General features: G+C 34.8%; 2 protein-coding genes across 2 annotated transcripts in view; one reads left to right on the top strand and one right to left on the bottom strand.

Moving 5' to 3' along the window:
* The window catches only part of LOC136035656 (uncharacterized), a 36,306-nt gene extending 27,286 nt beyond the window's left edge, over positions 1-9,020 (bottom strand). Inside the window, exons 1-2 of the mRNA XM_065717562.1 lie at positions 8,891-9,020; positions 1,196-1,259 (exon numbers count right to left, since the gene is read on the bottom strand). The gene's annotated coding sequence lies outside the window, so the exon portion shown is untranslated. The remainder of the gene's footprint in view (positions 1-1,195; positions 1,260-8,890) is intronic.
* Positions 9,021-10,562: 1,542 nt separating this feature from the next.
* Positions 10,563-18,698, top strand: part of LOC136035651 (potential E3 ubiquitin-protein ligase ariadne-2-like) — a 63,040-nt gene continuing 54,904 nt past the window's right edge. Inside the window, exon 1 of the mRNA XM_065717558.1 lies at positions 10,563-10,648. The gene's annotated coding sequence lies outside the window, so the exon portion shown is untranslated. The remainder of the gene's footprint in view (positions 10,649-18,698) is intronic.

The raw sequence follows: 18,698 nt of genomic DNA, 5'->3' as shown, positions 1-18,698 counted from the left end.
CACAAAAACCTAAGAGGGGGGGGGGGGGGGGGAGATAGACATTGGGAAGTATAACAATATGTACTGTAATGTCAACTTCAGGTTTCTTTTTATCAAGCATTAAGCAGCCAAGTTGACAAGATATGTAGGAATAAATGGTATTTTTTATTTATGCAAAACAAAATGCAATTACATAGAATATAAATCACTTTTAGATTCACAATTAAGTGAATCCTCTCTAATAACCCATCAACAACACATGTCAAAGTATAGGGTTTCACTCTCCCTGAATAATGGTGGGAAATAATCCTTTGGATTTAAGAATATCAGAAAATATAAAAGACTAAGATAGATCAGTTAAAAAGAGTGTTTTTGTTAAATAAACAAACAGTTTAATGTACAGATGATAGATTTAATATTTAGTGTACATAAAATTAAAGCACACTATATAAAAAAATTTAAAAGTGGAGAGGGGCAGGGTCATTACTAGCCAAAATGCTTTTTTTTTGGGGGGGGGGGACAAGTGACTTTACCAATTGGCTGTTCATTTTTACTGACTGTTTTTTGTCAATAATTAGTATAATGTCTGTTAGGAATTTAATATGTAAAATCACTACACAAGTCTGTAAAATCACTGCAGTTACCAAACTGAGATTCTGATTTTGGTATATATCATGTCACTATTTTAATGCTCTTTATTTAAAAAAAATGGAAAATTGTTGCACCATCTGTAAACTTGCAGCAGGGGTTGGTAAACAACTGCATTTACCAAGTTTGAAATTTATATAGATAATATGTCAGTAACAAGGTCAAGGTTGAAGATCAAGACTGAGTCCATTGATTTTTAATTAAAATCAAGTTTGATTAGATTTCATGGCCTTTATTTAACAGAACAAAGAATTTTAGTGGCATAAGAAAAACCATGGTGCTTGGATTCACAATTTTAACAACTTCCCTTTTTTTACTGCATAACCAAAACATTGGGAAAGCTTTCCCCTCCTTCAATATGTGATGGGTTTGGGATGGGTTGCCCCCTAAGAGTAATTTACATCCCTTATCCAAGGGGTATGCTTAGAAAGAGGTGAGGGATATGACCTGTGCTGGGGGGGGGGGCTTTTAAATGGTATAGAATAATTGAAATGGCATTAATGAGATGTGGGAGTTGTCATCTATGCCTAGTACAGGTTTTTTAATACAGATAGCATTATATTCTTACCTCCACATATCTGCAGGCCATATCCTTTTCCCACCAGTTGTATGCTATTTGTGGGTGAGAACTCCTGAAACAATGAAATCAGTTAAAAAAAAGAGAAAAACAAAACAAGAATGTAGAAGACCAGTTTTTTGTTAATGTCATCAGTAGATAGATTGTACATCATAGTTTTCCAGGCGAAAGATGGTGTAGGAAGATCATCATAGACTACTACTCTATAAGCTTGATGTAAGAATAATATATTTCCTTTTAATAGTTTATGCAACCATTAATATGATAGGTAAATTTACAGCAAACCATACAACCTGGCTTTTGTATAAAGTGAATATATCACTTGATGCCTTTTTTAGGCTCCTTATGAACATAACAATTGATTCTACCTTAAATTCAGATCTAAGCACTATAACTAACTTACCAATAAAGCAAACATACCACTTGATATCTTTTTTTTTGTTCTTTACAAATATAGTAATTGCTTCTACCATAAATTCAAATTTAAGCACTTTTTAAGCTCTTAAAAATGACAAATTTTCAATTAAAGTACAAGTTATCCATCATTTCTGACAAAATAATACTGTTTTCTCTGTGCTGTTTTTGACAAAATAATACTACATTTTCTCAATGCTAAAATTATTAAAATAAGTTTAGTTTAGGTTGGGTTAGGTTAAAAAGTGCTTAAATTTGAATTCAAGGTAGAAGCAATTATTATATTTGTAAAGAGCATAAACATTCCTCCATCTGGGGGGATAGGGGTAAATTATAGTAGGGATTCATGCAAGCTATGTTAGCTACAATCATTCTGGATACTATAAAGTATGAATTGTTTTCTTAACACATTTCCATCTCTAGGCTTATACCATGATGGAGCAATGATAATACTGATCAGTGCTGTCACTTACTTGAAGTACTTTTACTTGAAGTACTACTTAAGTAAAATTTTCCATTACTTGTACTTATACTTAAGTAAAAACTCTAGAGTGTACTTATTACTTAAGATACTTTTAATGTACTTGTTTTTCAAATACTTTACCTTTGACACGAAAATACAAACCCAGATATACATCACCCAGGCGATGTACAAGAAAACATCACCCTTTAGATTTAGAGTAAACTCAGATATAGCTCCATGCCCACTTTTTGAATATGAAATAAGGTATTTGTTTTTGATGAAAAAAAATTATAGTATGATTAACACTTGATTTAATTTTTGTTTAAAAGTTATATAAAAAAGAAAATTGAAATTATTTCACAGTTCACTGGTCGACAGTGAGCTGTCGACCAGTGAGAACAAAACAAAGCCCTTGTTTTGTGCTAAATTTTGCATACTGTAGTCCATTTGGGCTTATATCTCTGACATTAGTGTTTAAGTTTGGTCATCTTGTCAACCGAACCAGATTTCTAACATTTCATCATCTTCAGAACCATATTATTGGTAAAACTGCTGAAGCTATGAATCTTTGCCCATCTAAAAGTTGTCAGCAAAAAACAAGTCAAGGGAATTCTAGCTGGATCCAATGCAGTGGTATTTTGTCAAATTCGTTCCAGAAAATTCAGGTATTCAGACGAATCTGACTTCAGATTTGTCACTCCATTCATAAGTTATAGGCCATACCAAATTAAAAGAAAACTCAACTTTCTTAAGACTTGAAACCCTCTCCGCCTCGCCCTATTTGAGATAGGGTTTGTGATACAAGAACTTGATATGAGCCCTAATCTTAGGCATCTTTGGTCTAGTTTTCATTCGGATCCGTTACTCCATTTACATGTTATACTAAATTAAACAGAAAACTTAAATTTTTCAGGAAATAAAACCCACTCCTAGTTGTTAAATTAGAGCTAGGGTCTTTATCTCAAAACTTGATATGTGTCATGGTCTTAGGCCTCTTTGGTTCAATTTTCATTCAGATCCATCACTCCAGTCGCAAGTTACTCTGAATCAAACGAAAAACTGTTTTGACTATTTTTTAATTGAACTATTTGGATTAAAGTTGAGCTTAATTAGGGTGATGGGGCTTTAAGTGTTAAAGAAATTCGAGTTTTTCATTTAATTCACTGTAACTTGCATATGGAGATGAATTTCGATGAAAATTGAATAAAGATGCCTAAGAGTATGGTATGCATTGAGTTCTGGGATGAAGACCCAAGCTTAATTAAAAGTTAAGTTTTTCATTTAATTCAGTGTCGCTTGCGAGAGATTGATGGATCTCAGTGAAGCTTTTGGTTTAATTTAGTATAACTTGCGAATGGAGCAACGGATCCAAATGAAAGCTAGACCAAAGATGTCTAGGATCAGGGCTCATATCGAACTCTGATATCACAAGCCCTATATAAAATAGGGCGAGGGGGAGGGGGTTTCAAGTTTTAAAAAGTCGAGTTTTCCTTCAGTTTAGTAGGGCCTATAACTACTTCCATCCATGGCTTGCCCAAAGCCTGGAAATAACCCTTTTCCAAAATAAGTCATACTGAAGCCAACCTTCAACCAAATATTCCATTCCCAGAGAAAAATTACTTTGTATGGCACTTGGTATTTACCAAGTGACATACAGTGATAGCAAATTCTGTAGGTCTTTCGGTTTGTCAGTCCTGGTCTAGCTAGTTTAGGCACTTCCAGATAAGCTAGGACAATGAAATTTGGCAGGCGTATCAGGGACCAGACAAGATTAAATTTGAAATAGTTGTTTCCCCGATTTGACCATCTGGAGGGAGGGTGGGAGGATGGTTAATTTGGAAAAATTAGATCGGATTTTAATTAAATTTGATATTTAGAAGGATATCATGTCTTAGAGCTCTTACTTTAAATTCCGACCGGATCAGGTGACATTGGAGGGGGAAACCTAAAATCTTGGAAAATGCTTAGAGTGGAGGGATCGGGATGAACCTTAGTGGGAAAAATAAGCACAATTCCTAGATACATGATTGACATAAACAGATCGAATTCATTCTCTTTTGGGGAGTTGGGGGGAGGGTTAATTTTGAAAAATTAGAAAAAATGAGGTATTTTTAACTTAAGAAAGAGTGATTGGATCTTGAATTTCATCGGATAAAAATTCATATTAGAAGGACCTCGTAACTCAGATCTCATGTTTTAAATCCTGATAGGATCCAGTGTCATTGGGGGGATTTGGGGAGGGGGGCGGAAATCTTGGAAAATCCTTAGAGTGGAGTGATCAGGATGAAACTTGGTGGGAAGAATAAGTACAATTCTTAGATAGGTGATTGACATAACCAAAATGGATTTGCTCTCTTTGGGGGAGTTGGAGGGGGTGTTAATTCGGAAAAATCACAAAAACTGAGGTATTTTTAACTTAAGAGCAGATGACCGTTTGTGAGGTATTTTGAATTTGATATTAAGAAGGAGTTCATGTCTCAGATCTCTTATTTTAAACCCCAACCAGTTCTGGTGATATTGGGGTAGAGTTGGAGGGGGAAACCGGAAGTCTTGGAAAACGCTTAGAATGGCGAGATTGGGATGAAACTTGGTGGGTAGAATAATCAAATGTCGTAGATAGATGATTGACGAAACCGGACTGGATCCACTCTCTTTGGGGTAGTTAGGGGGGTTCAGTGCTTTGGCAAGTTCAGTACTTCTGGACGTGCTAGGACAATGAAAATTGGTAGGCATGTCAGGGACATGCACAAATTGACTAGATAAAGTTGATTTCCCCAATTCAACCATCTGGGGGAGAGGGCTGATGGGAGAGGAAAAATTAGAAAAATGAGGTATTTTTAACTTGTGAGTGGGTGATCGGATCTTGATGAATTTTGATATTTAAAAGGACCTTGTGTCTCAGAGCTCTTATTTTTAATGCTGACCAGCATTAAGCCTCTGATTTTTCTTTTAAATTAATCTATTGATTCTTATAATTTTGCTAGAGCTCATGCCATATGAGCTCTTAGCTCTTGTTTTATTCCTTTTTTCTCAGAAGATTTTTGACTTAGTCTCATGGTTTTTGCCACTTAATGGTGTGAAAACTGCTGCTAGAAATAGATAGGTTGCAACTTCAGCTGTATTTTCTCCTAGTATATTTAAATGTGTGCTTGCATTGTGCATGCGTCCCATTAAAAGTTCCGTTTCTTACGGTAATATTGGTTTGTCTTCTGTTGCATATGCAGATGACGTTCTTCTTGTTGCCCAGACTTGCTGTGGGCTGCTTTCCAATTTTACTATATTAACCAATGAACTATCTAAGACTGGACTGTCAGTTAATGTGTCTAAATGCGAGTTTATTTGTTATAATAGCCCTTATGCGGTCACTCCATTTGTTGCTGGGACTGCAATTCTGCTATGTTATTCTTTAGTTAGTTGGCTTGGTCTATATTTTGGTCCAACACTTTCCACTACCTTTTCATCCCTAGTGAATCAAGCCGTTTCGTAAGAAAAATCCCCATACTCTATGTATGGCTTATTTCAGATATTGCAAATTCCTCCTCCAGCTTCCTAGATGGCACCAAAACAGAAAAATAATTGCTCGATTTGGTTTAATAGATATGCCTTCTCGGATTCGGTCTCCAGTGATGATTTATGTAAAAAACACTATCTATTTTATTCAAGTTTACAACCCTCTGCAGCCTTTTTTCCATATGGATACCAGTTAATTAGTCCATGTTGTCTTTTGTTAGTTTGAATTTTTTTTCTTGCTGTTTATCATTTTCATTTTTGTTTATTTATAATACTCAGTACTTTGTGTTTTTTTTTATACTTTTACAGATAATAAAGTTCATTCATTGATTCTTTCATTCATTCTACAGTTTGACCAGCCGTATGGAATACGTCTGAATCAGCGGGCTTGCTGCAGGCCCGTGATTTTATAATACATTTTTGTAGGGAGTTTTACCGACCATCTGAACTGATTACACAGCATGCAGCTTGCTTTAGTGAAAACCAGCCAAAGGATATAGATGCAATACATTTTCATAGCGTGTCTGAAATTTAACTTGAAAACTTGAGGCAGTTTCCTTGTAAAGGTGCAGAGGGCAAGACATGTCATCAATTGATTTTTGATTATTGAGCTTTGATTTCTCTTATTAAAAAAGTCTGCAACTGAATAACTTGGCTCCTTACTTTTAAATGAGTTTTTTTGTTGCTAAGGTTTTTACTTATTGAATCAGAGAATGAACTGCTTTATTACCTTTTATCTGTTTTAAAGCCAATCCAAAGTTTATTTTTCTATTTTCAATATTTTTTCCACCATTCCGACATGTTTCAGAATAACCCTGTATTTTTTCAAACGTGCCAGATTTGACTGAACACTAAACGATAAAACGGAAATTCTGGTTCTTGATCAAGATTTCCAAGGGAGGAATGACAGGGGACATTTTATAGGCAAGGGAAGGGGCTAAGAAGCCTTCAGAATGGCTTTAAAAAAAGGTAGCATGGGCTTTATATATATATATATATATATATATATATATATATATATATATATATATATATATATATATATATATATATATATATTACATAGAGTAAATACTTAAAGTAGTACTTGAAGTAATACTTAAGTACAATTTTGGCAAGTACTTGATATTTGATACTTAAGTAAGAATTTGGAAAGTACTTATTACTTGATATTTAAGTAGAAAAACAATGAGTACTTAATACTTGATACTTAAGTAAAAATTTGGAGTACTTGTTGCAGCACTGATACTGATCAGGTGGACAGCTTCACTTACCTTGGTAGTATTATTAGTAAAGATGGCAGGAGCAGTGAAGATGTTAAAAGTAGAATACCTAAGGCTATGAGTATTTTTTTTTTAAAAGGTTTGAAGAACCATAGGATAAGTCTGCAAATCAAGATTAGAATATTGGAAGGTACAGTGATGAGTGGTCTACTATAGTTCCAAAGCATGGGCTCTCAGCAAGGCAAACACAGATTTGCTATGGTTTCCAGAGAAATTGGTCTACAGATTGTTCTGGGTACCCAGTTGACTGACCTATTTTAAACAGTAGGCTGTACAAAAAGTATAGTTAAATCCCCCTTACTAATGTTACAATAAGAAAAAGGTTGAGATGGCTTGGGGACAATGCCAAGGTTGTCTGTTTTGAACAACTGTAAAGGGCTAAACAGAGGGTAAATTTTTGGTTTGCCATATAATTAGCTAGGATGAAAGTGAAAACTTTAGTTGATGTCTTGGTAAATATATAAAGTGAACATACCACTTGATGCCTTCTTTTAAGCTATTTATGAATATAAAAATTACTTCTATTGCAAATTCATATCTAAGCACTTTTTGAGCTCTTAAAAATGATGAATTTTCCATTAAAGTTGGAGTTTTTTGTTTTCTAACAAAATAATAGGCCTACTACATTTTCTTGGTGCCAATTTACAATAAGGTTAGTTTAGGTTAGGTGGATTATAATTTGATTATGAAAGAGCATAAAAAGGCATCAAATGATGTTTTCACTCAATTATGTAGTCAACTGATTTTTTTTCTCTCTAAATAATGTAATCAATAGCAAACATATAAGGTCACCCATGGTTGGGATGGAAAGATGTCATAAAAAAGATTTAATGGAAATGGGAACTTCCCACAAGGTTTTAAAGAGGGAGGCTTTGAATAGGCTGCAGGAGGACCATGCATAGCTGTGTTGGCCTTAGGCAGCTTGATACTGGAAAGTGCTAGTAGAAGTAGGCCTGATGGTAAAATTCTAGTTGATTGACTTCTTGCTATCTCAGGAAGGGGTTAGGTTAGGAAAAATGAAACTTTCAGGGATGGGTCTACACACTAAAGTATGTCCCAGGACAGTATTTTAAAGTACCTACATCTACTCCTTCTCCCTCTAGAGGGCCCTGACCTTTGAAAATATGTGTGTTATAAAAGTGAAACCTTGAAAAATAGATCTTCTGGTTTAATGAAGCACAACAAAATTGTTTTCAGCTTCATAACTTTGCTCAATCCCAATTTATAAGGTTTTGAAGATATGTAAATACATATTCTAAATTTGAAAAAAAATTTTGATATGGCTCAGAATTCTATGCAAATAACAGGAATTGCATTTTCAGAACTAAAGAGAGAGAAAAGGCAACTGGTAACTGAAAATTAAGGTAAAATAGTGTTTTGTCAAAAATTTCAATAGGTATAGACCTGTCATGTAAGCAAATTTCAAGGCCCTCTAGATGGAGAAGGAGTGGAGGTGGGTACTTTAAAATACCTTCCTGGGACATACTTTAACCTATTGACCAATCCCTGAAAGTTTCATTTTCCTAAACTAACCCCTTTCAAAGATAGCCAAAAGTCAATCCACTAGAATTTTACCAAAGTAATAACAGTAATACAACTTGGACTAATAGAACTTCAAATTAGGCCTTATAAATAAAACAGGCTAAATAAATGTTTGACAATACCTTTCAAGGTTTTAACTAATTTATGGGCCAGAATTCATTCCTGAAAGTTCAGGCCCCTAATCATGAATTTTGCCCTAATTTCTGATTTTATTTGGAGAAAGCATGACCTAAAACATTACCACAGTAATTTACCTGAGTTAAGTGTTGAAACTTGAAACTAATTTTCACCAACTTGTCTGTATGCATTGGCCCTAACGTTAAATAGACTTAGGTTAACTGAGACAATCTAGCCATTTCAGCAGTATTAACACAAATATAGACAACGCAGGTCACTTTTCAGTGAAGCTTTTTTTATCATTAAATTTCAGGTTCAAACAACACACTTAAAAATTATGAAAATAGTCCTATGTACCTTAACTTAAAGCGACAAGCAGAAAACTGACAGAATAAAGAGCAAAAACTGAAGAACCCTCATAAAGATTTTCACTGGGATCAAATTCGATGAATACCCTTACTCACTTTCATTGAATAATAATACCTGCTATTTTTCTTCCGCCGTCAAAGCTGAGCTGCCAACATAATCAAACAAAATCCACCAGCTTTTCACAAAGAAAATCACCCGTCATCGAATCACCGAAAAATCGGTGGTCGTTAATAGCTGCGTTTTTGATCGCCATTTAATCGCTCTTTTCTTCAAAATCAGCTTTTAATGGCTCGTAAAGGACGGCTCGGAAGGCAATGGTAAAGTTCGTAAAGTCGTTCGCATAGTTCGTAAAGTTGCTTCATTAACCTTCCGTAAACCTTTACGTCAGCAAGGATTAAAGTTAAACTTTAGTTAACTTTTTCCCTAAGGCTCATAGAATTGACCAATAGGGAAGGAGTTCCAGAGCAAAACTTTTTAAACAGATTTGGAGATGTGGAATCGGGGAACTGAAGATATGCTGATTTCTCTAGTCCGAGAAAAGAGAAATTGGAATTTAATTTCAATATTTTGCACTAAATATTTAGGGTGCTATGGGACTGGATTCTTACCAGGATTTTTAACACCACTGTCAACTTCACAAGACAATAAAAAAAACTAGGGAATCTTGATATGCTTGATACTAAATACAGAATATGTAACAAGCCCTTATGCCTCATTAAACTATACTTATACCTCAAGCTTCTTATTTCTTTAAGACTTTTTCTCCGAAATATGAGATGCTTCAGAAATTTGAATCGTTTGCTGCTCAAAACGCACATAAAGTACAAAGTTCATATGAGCGGTGAAAAAATTATGGAAACACATTTTACGAACGACTTTACGAACCTTACGAACGCCGTCTGAGCTGTCCTCATGTTGACTATCTGCTTATATCCGTTTTGCTCAAGTAAAACTCTGAACGGTGACTAGTGACGTCAAACGTCCAAGGGGAAAAGCAATAGATTGTCAATTTTTGATTAGAAGGACGTTGGAAGTTCATTTTGGAATCAGCCTGGTTAGAATTTAGACGATAAAATGGACAAACCTTAGTTAGATATCTTACTCTATGAAAATGGGCACTTTCAAGTAAAAGGTTAAGGTTTTAAGATACTGTTCACCATAAAAAATATTAGTTGAAATATTAGTTCACAAAAAAAAAATATTAGGTCATTGATTAATTTTCTTTACAAAAGAAAAAACATTGGCCCTTGACTTGTAGGTAGAGTTAAGGGCATCTGATTGATAAGCCTATAGCTTGCTTTAAATTAAACTATTGCATAAAATGACTTATGGTTTTGCTCAAAAATGGAAGTAGGGCATTGCATAAATAGCTTAAAAAAACATTCAAAATGAAAATGCTTTAACTTTGCAATGAATAAATTTTACTTTGCTTTGCAATGAATAAATCTTTGACAACAATATTTGATGGTCTGGTTTCAGGTTTCACTTACTGACACAATCAATTTCCAGAATACATTTTTATTAGTTTGGTCTATTAGGCCCTGTAAATTAAAAAAATACAAAAACAAATCAAAAAGTATCATCCCATTTTCGGGCGTCGCAAGCTTATAGACAGAAATTAGTTTAATTGTTTTCGCAAATGTAGACAACCGTGTTAAATAGATTATTTAAGAACACTTCGAGAAGAAGCTATCGAAAATAAACTGGTCATTGATCTCTTTAGAAATATTTTACTTTGGTCAAAAGGTAGGATTTAAAGCCTGTATAAACACAGGTACTAATTTATTTGGTAAAATTCTAGTTAATTGACTTCTTTCTATCTCGGAAAGGGTTTAGGCTAGGAAATATGAAACTTCCAGGGATGGGTCTCCAGGCTAAAGTAGCCTATGTCCCAGGAACATATTTTAAAATACACACGTCCACTACTTCTCCCCCTAGAGGCCTTTAAATTTGCCTACACAGGTCCTATACCTATTGAAATTTTGACAAAACAACATTTTACCTTAATTTATAGTTACTAGTTGCTTCTTCTCTGCCTTTAATTCTGAAAACACAATTCCTATTATTTGAGTGGAATTTTGAGCCATACCAATGTTTTTTTTCATGATTTAGGAAATGTATTTGCATATCTTTAAAACCTAATAAAATAGAATTGAGCAAAGTTATGAAGCTGAAAACAATTTTGCTGTACTTCAATTAAGCCAAAGATCTATTTCCAAGGTTTCACTTTTATAACACACATATTTTTAAAGGTCATCAAAGGTCAGGGCCCTCTAGAGGGAGAAGGAGTGGAGATAGTTGCTTCAAAATAGCTTCCTGGGACATGCTTTAGTATGTAGATTCATCCCTGAAAGTTTCATTTTACTAACTGAAACCATTTCTGAGATAGCAAGAAGTCAATTAACTAGAATTTTACCATTTATCTGACTCCTTCAAAAGAAAATATTTTAATAAAAGAAGGGTAGCCTGAAATTTTAAAGGTAGTCCCACTCAAATAGAAACACAAAAATTCTGAAAACAACAACAAAACCTAAAATATTTACTTATATTGTTCCTAAAAGCACTTGTCTTCAACCCCCCTCCTACTGTACAAAGAATAGTACAAATAATATAATTCCTGTGCCTTTTTCCTTATTAACCACAGGCAGTCTTGTTAAATAAGTTAAGCTAGGGCCTACAGTGAAGTAACAAAATAAAATCAGGAAATGAAAAATGCATAGGAAATATATAATCTGGATTACACACTTGCACATTGGGAGATAGGAGGTAAAGTGAAGTAAGAATATCATTGTTTTACCATATTCCTTGACTATATCTAGGAGAGATACCACCAGATGGCTAATTTGACAGTATATGTATATATAGACTAGGCTGTATACAAATATTAAAATTAGCAGACCAGCCAACTAGTATTATAAGCCTAGGAGCCCAGTTAGATATAAGGAAACATGTTGAGAAAGCAATTCTTAGAGTCCATAATAGGCAGAAAAATTAGTTAACACATTCTGCAAGGGAAGATCCTTTATCTTCACTTTAGTAAAATTCTACTTTAGCCTGGCTGCTTATGGCTATCTTGGAAAGGGGTTAAGTTAGGAAAAGAAAACTTTCAGGGGTGGGTCTACTGGCTAAATTCATGCTTGGTTTAAGGATGGGTTTACAGGCAAAGTATGTCTCAGGAATGTGCTTTGAACAATCTTCATTCAGTCTTTGACCTATATGGATGAAAACCAGTTTATATTGGTTGGTTAACTTACAGAGGATTATTGTTTGGATATTTATTTCATTGCGCAACTATTGAAATTGTGTACAATGCTACATAGTGCTGTGAACAATTTGCTTTTGATAATTGGATAATTAAAATCGTGTACGCAACTATTTAAGTTGTGTAACGTGCTGTTAACAATTTGCTTTGAATAATTGGATTTTGGATAATTAAAATTGTGTACGCAACTTCTGAATATATATCTTGTGAGTATTACTACCTGATTTGCTATTGCTTTTACTGACAACTATTGTGGCCCCCGCCCACGAATTTTGATGAAATTTGATCATTTCACCGGATGATGCCAGATGAAAGACTTGTCTTGAATCCCGTGTTGAATTTCATTTCACGGGCTAGAAATGCAGGTTGTTCAGCTGATAATATTGTAAAAATTGCTTGCGATTTTTTCAAAGGAGATATGTTAATTGAAGCAAAGAAGATTTTGTGGGCTGACGCCTCTATTACTAGGGTAACTGAGCGCCCCAAAGTGACTGATAATGTAAGTGATATGGTTCGAGCCTTTGATCTTTGTGATGAGAAAAAGATCAGCCTACCTCAGTATCTGATTTTCGAGCCAGATCAGGTCCCATGTGTGCCAGGGGAGACAACAGCTACGTTAACTCGAAAGGTTAATGAACTCTACATGGAATTTAAAAGCTTTGCTGAGCACCATAAAGCAAGGTCAGTTGTGCAAACTATTCCAGAAATGAAACCTCCCCCACCCGCGAAACCATCCTATTCAGTTATTGTGAAAAATCCACCAAAAAACTTAAATAATCCTGACGCTCGAAAAGATTTCCTGGATAAAGCTTGTGGGGGTGTCAGTTCAAGCATAGTTGTTTTGAGGCCTAGGAGGGATGCATGGCAAGTAGTTCTGTCGGACAAGGGTGCCGCCAATACTTTGGCAGATGCATTAAGCAAAGTAGACCAATCCATTAATGCTAAAGTGAAGAGTCCTGCCTTTTTCGGTATAGTACGCTGAGTGCCTGACGGAACATCTAAAAGTGACCTATGCAATCTCGCTAATAACTGTATAGAAGTTGTTCAGTTAGGAAGTATGAGGTCTTTTCGATTAAAGTTTGAGTCATGTGACCACCTAAACTATGCCACTGAGAATCCCCTTGTTATTGGTTATGAGCGTCTACCTATAACTGAGTACAAGTTTTTGCCTACCCAGTGCTACAAATGCCAGTGCTACGGCCATACTGCAAATAACTGTAAAGCTTCCCCGAGATGCTCTAAATGCGCTGGTGACCACCAGAACTCCAAAGAAAACCCGTGTCAACTTGTCATGAAATGTGCTCTCTGTGGCTCCTCCGACCACCCCTGTTATTCGTATAAATGTCCAGAAGCCCAGAAACTACTGCTTAAGAAATGAACAGTCAAACAAACACAAGTACAAGTACTTTACAAGATTTTACGTTTCTTAATAATTTGTCACTGTGCAATAATGTTGTTTTTAATTATTACGATGACCAAAATAATCTGTCCACCAACACCTTAGCTAGCCCCAATAGCCCTTTAAACCAAATTAACTGTAAATATCTCGACACTTTTGATTTTGTGAAAAATGTGAAACCTAAGCTAATGGAAGAGACCAAACTTAATGTAATTTGCTTTAATATCAGAAGCATACGGGATAAGTGGGCTAATTTTAAAGATCTAATTTTAACAAATGGTTACTGCCCTTTCGACGTAATTGGAATAACGGAAACGCGGCTTTCAGAAATTGATGATACTAATGAATTTTCCCTCACTGGCTTTCAAGCTATTCATATTGAAAGAAAATTAACCAAGTCCTCTGGTGGCATTTCTCTTTACATCCGATCAAGTCTAACAATTCACCAGACTATTTGATTGTGAATTCTTGTTCTCGCAACCTATAAATAATAGATGCATTTATTCAATAATCGTCGACATAAGTGTAGACGAGAATTCTTTTATTTTTTCATTATTTTATAAACTGCCCTCATTTCCGACACCTTTCTTTTGTAATCTGTTTGATGATTTTTTTAGTTTTATTAATTTACCACAAAAGAAGGCAATAGTTTTTGGAGACTTCAATTGCAATTTATTAAATGTTAGCAACAACAACGATTGTGATACCTTCTTTGAAACATTTACCTCAAGTCGTCTTCTTCCCACAATCCTTTTTCCTACTAGAGTTGATCCCATGAGGTCTACCGCTACTTTAATTGATAACATTTTTGTATCCACTTCCCTGGGAAACCACCTGTCCTCCAAAATAATATTTTCTGACCTGTCAGATCACTTTCCAATCTATCTTTCCTTACCCTCCCTATCAGCTACTCAACCCTGTAGAACTAATACCCCTACGTCTAATAGAATATATAATACTGTGAATATGAACCGGTTCACGGATTGTTTGAAATCCTTTGACTGGTCCAAGACTTTGGATTGTCAGGATGTTAATTCAGCCACAAGTAGTTTCACACAGGGATTGAGTGATCTTATTAGTTCAACCTTTCCAGTTCGTAAATCAAACCGAAAAACTACCCATATACGCCCCTGGATGTCAAATAGCCTGATAATCTCTTCATACCGAAAAAATGACCTATATAAGTTAGCTTGCAAAACCAGTAGCGTTATTGACCTGACTAATTATAAAAAATACAAAAACATTTATACCAAACTCATCCGGGAAGCAAAGAAAAATTATTATTATTCAAAAATCTCTCACTGCAAAGGGAACTTGCAAAAAATTTGGTCTACAATAAATGAAATCCTTTCAAAAAAAAGGAATTCAAGATCTGTTCCTATTAACCTTAGGGACATCAGTGGTAGATTAATCGACCCAATTTTAGTACCGGATGCTTTTAATAATTATTTCACTAATATTCCAAATGCTAACTCCTGTTCCTTCTCACAGTCAGTACACCCTAGCAAGAATCCCAGATCCATGTTTTTCTCTCCAACTGATCGCAAAGAGGTGCTTCAAGCTATCGAATCTCTCTCTAATAGTAGTACACCTGACTTCTTTGGCATAAGTAATAAGCTTCTTAGGACCGTATCTTCCTATATTTGTGAACCCATTGTGCACATAGCAAACCTGTCTATGACCAATGGAGTCTTCCCAGAAATATTTAAATCAGCAATTGTTATCCCGATTCATAAAAAAGGCGATCCGTCTGAGATAAGCAATTATCGTCCAATCTCACTTCTCCCAGTTATATCTAAGGTGCTCGAGAGAATTATATTCCGACGTCTTTCTCCCTTTGTATTTGGGAATCAGTCATCAGATTCGTTGATTTCTCCTCATCAATATGGCTTCCGTGCCAAATTTTCAACTGCTCATGCACTAATAGACGCCACACAGTTTATACGTTCCCAACTTGACCTTAAAAATACTGTATTGGGCTTATTTCTGGATTTTTCAAAGGCCTTTGACATGGTTGATCACAGTGTTTTATTAAGTAAACTCAATAACCTAGGGATTCGCGGAGTTCCTTTCTCATGGTTTGGCTCTTATCTCTCTGGTAGAGTACAGAGTGTGAGACTGGGCGGGGTGACTTCACATCCCCTACCTGTCCGGAGGGGCGTCCCACAGGGCTCTGTTCTTGGTCCAATACTTTTTCTCCTTTATATTAATGATTTGATTACGGACCTGGGTCCATCAGTGCACCCAGTACTTTTTGCTGACGATAGCAACTTTTTCATCACCGGTCCTAATTTACCATCCGTCATCACCTCTACTCAAACCCTTCTGAATAGAGTACAGGAGTGGTGTCTCGTTAACTGCATGACCATTAACAGCAAGAAAAGTCAGGTGGTATTATTTCAAACCCCTTACAAAAAAAATGAAGTTCAGCCAGCACTTGGCCTAAAATATTCTACCAATCTCCTCCCGCAGGTCGAAGTTGCCAAGTTTCTTGGTGTCCACATAGACTCCTGCCTATCATTTGCAACACATGTGTCCTATGTTAGAGCCATAATTTTGCGACAGGTAAGTATAATTAATTGTGTGAATTATTTTCTTCCTCTTGATATCCTTGTCACCCTTTATTATTCTTTTATTTACCCATATATCTCATACTGCGGATCTGTATGGGGCAATACTTATCCTTCAGTTACCAATAAATTAAAATCTGCTCAAAACCGTGCCGTCAAAGCAGTTTTTCGGTTGCCACGACTATATCCCACCAAGAACTTGTACTCCGATTTTGGTATTATCCCTTTTGAACAAATCATCAAAAAGTTAAATCTATCCCTTGCATATTCCGCTTACCATAAAAATCTTCCTCCCCACTTATTAACTTATTTTAATAGTAATAATTCTGAAGGCCACTGTCTCCGTTCATCCAACCATTCCTTCATTGTCCCCAGGTGTATCTCTAGTTCTGCCCAGCGATCCCCAATTTATAAATCTATAATTCAATGGAATGTAATACCCTCCAGTGTCGAGCTATCCACAAGTTTTCGGACGCTATATAATAATGTACTAAAATCTTGATATTATATTTCTCTAAATGTTTGTTCAATTTGCTTTAATTACCCTTGTTTTCTCTTTTTTTCTTCTCTCTCTTTTTCATTTACAATTTTTTGTTGTTTTGGTCCTTAACAAGTTCGCTTCTAGGATCTTTATTATTGTTGTTGCTATGTGTTTTCTTTTCTTTTTGAATAAATTGATTGATTGAAAAAAAAAAGTACATGCCTCCACTCCTTCCCCCTCTAGAGGGTCCTGAAATTTGCCTACATGACATTTCTAGGCCTATATTTATTGAAATTTTGACAAAACACCATTTTATCTTAATTTTCAGTTTCTTTTTTGCTGGCTTTAGTTCCAAAAATACAATTCCTGTTATTTGAGTAGAATTTTGAGTCATATCAATGTTTTTTTTTTTCAAAATTTAGGGGTACTTGTCTATTATATAAATCACAATTGAGAAGAGAAGTTTGGTCAATGGTAATAAAAAGAATTACTTTACTAGCAAAATTTTTCTGTTGACAGTCTGCAAATGGTTTTTCTGTTGCACAGAAAACACATGCAATTCACAGAGTTAGTTATTCCAAATGATAATTGTTTGTCTAGAAATACCTAGCTCTTGTTGACACTAGGCCACAGACAACAATTTTTTAACCCAGAAATAAATGAAACAAACTACAGTAACAAATGGTATTTTTACTTTTAGAAAACCATGTATTGACATGCAAGTTGATAGTTTTCAACATGGCCCAGTGTTATACTTCCAAAAATGTTGGTTCTTGTAAGAGCACAAAGTCATGGTGTGTCCATTGGTACAGTGTTTTGTTTTGGGCAGCAACCCCTTATCCTGGAAAAATATTATTGTCTTTTTTTTCAGTCCTTTGCAAATTACAAATCTTAATTTGAACTTCCATGGTGAGACAGTATATTCTATCACTAGTCAAAGCAAACTAGCTGGTGTCCCCAAGAATCATGTTGATAATGAACTGAAATGAACTAGACCAAGAATTGTGTTAATAATGAACTTTTCTTTGTCTTTGAGATGCTCAGCTGGTGCCAAAGCTCTTAATTTAATAATTCACAAATGATCTTCACAATTTTGCTAATAAAGTATTCTGTTTTCATCATATTTTATTGTCACCAAACTTTACTTCTTGAGTGTGTTTTATGTAATAGACAAGTACCAATCTGGGAAATGTATTTGCATATCTTTAAAACTTTATAAATTAGGATTAAGCAAAGTTGTGAAGCTGAAAACAATTTTGTTATACTTCATTTAAGTAGAAGATATATTTTGCAAGGTTTTCACTTTTATAATACACAAATTATTAAAGGTCAGGACACTCTAGAGGAAGAAGAAGTAGAGGTATATACTTCACAATAACTTCCCAGGACATACTTGTAAACCCATCCCTGAAAGTTTCATTTTCTTAACCTAATCCCTTTCCAAGATTCAATTTATTTCCAAAACAGTCAGCAGACAAGCCAAATATATGTTTAGTTGTCAAAACATAAATATGTATGTATACAATCTATAGTCAACGCTTATGAAATAATTTAAAAAAATTCTAATAGTCCAATAATACACAATAACTGACTAGTCAAAATATAATAAAATATAACTAATGAGCCAAATATTTGTTTTAGTTGTCAAAACACAAATACATATTCAATCTATAGTCAACACTTATGAGATAATTTGAAATAAATCTTAATTGTCCACTTCAAATCAGTACACAATAACTGACAAGTAAAAATATAATATAACTAACAAACTAAAGATGTAGCTATTCTTGCTTACTAGCAGTGTCATTAAAAAACTTGACAAACAAGGTAACAAAGCTTTTTAAATATCTATTTCAAGACACACAAGTGACAGTTTTTGTTGACAGCTAGCAAGGGAATCTAGGCCAAACTGTTCAAGGAGGGCACAGCATGCAATTTTGGGTGCTTTTAAAATTACCAACAATGCCCAAAATTGAACTCTCAGTTGTGTCTGACTGCTCCTGTATTAGGTTTTAATTCATAATGGGGAAAAAATTTCAAGGCAAGACCATATTAAAGGGGTATAAACTTGTACAAGGTGATCT

Source organism: Artemia franciscana, chromosome 14 (assembly GCF_032884065.1).
Source record: "Artemia franciscana chromosome 14, ASM3288406v1, whole genome shotgun sequence".
In the NCBI taxonomy this organism is placed as follows: domain Eukaryota; kingdom Metazoa; phylum Arthropoda; class Branchiopoda; order Anostraca; family Artemiidae; genus Artemia; species Artemia franciscana.
Note: the sequence above shows the minus strand (reverse complement) of the source record. Positions and strands in the feature narration are given on the sequence as shown.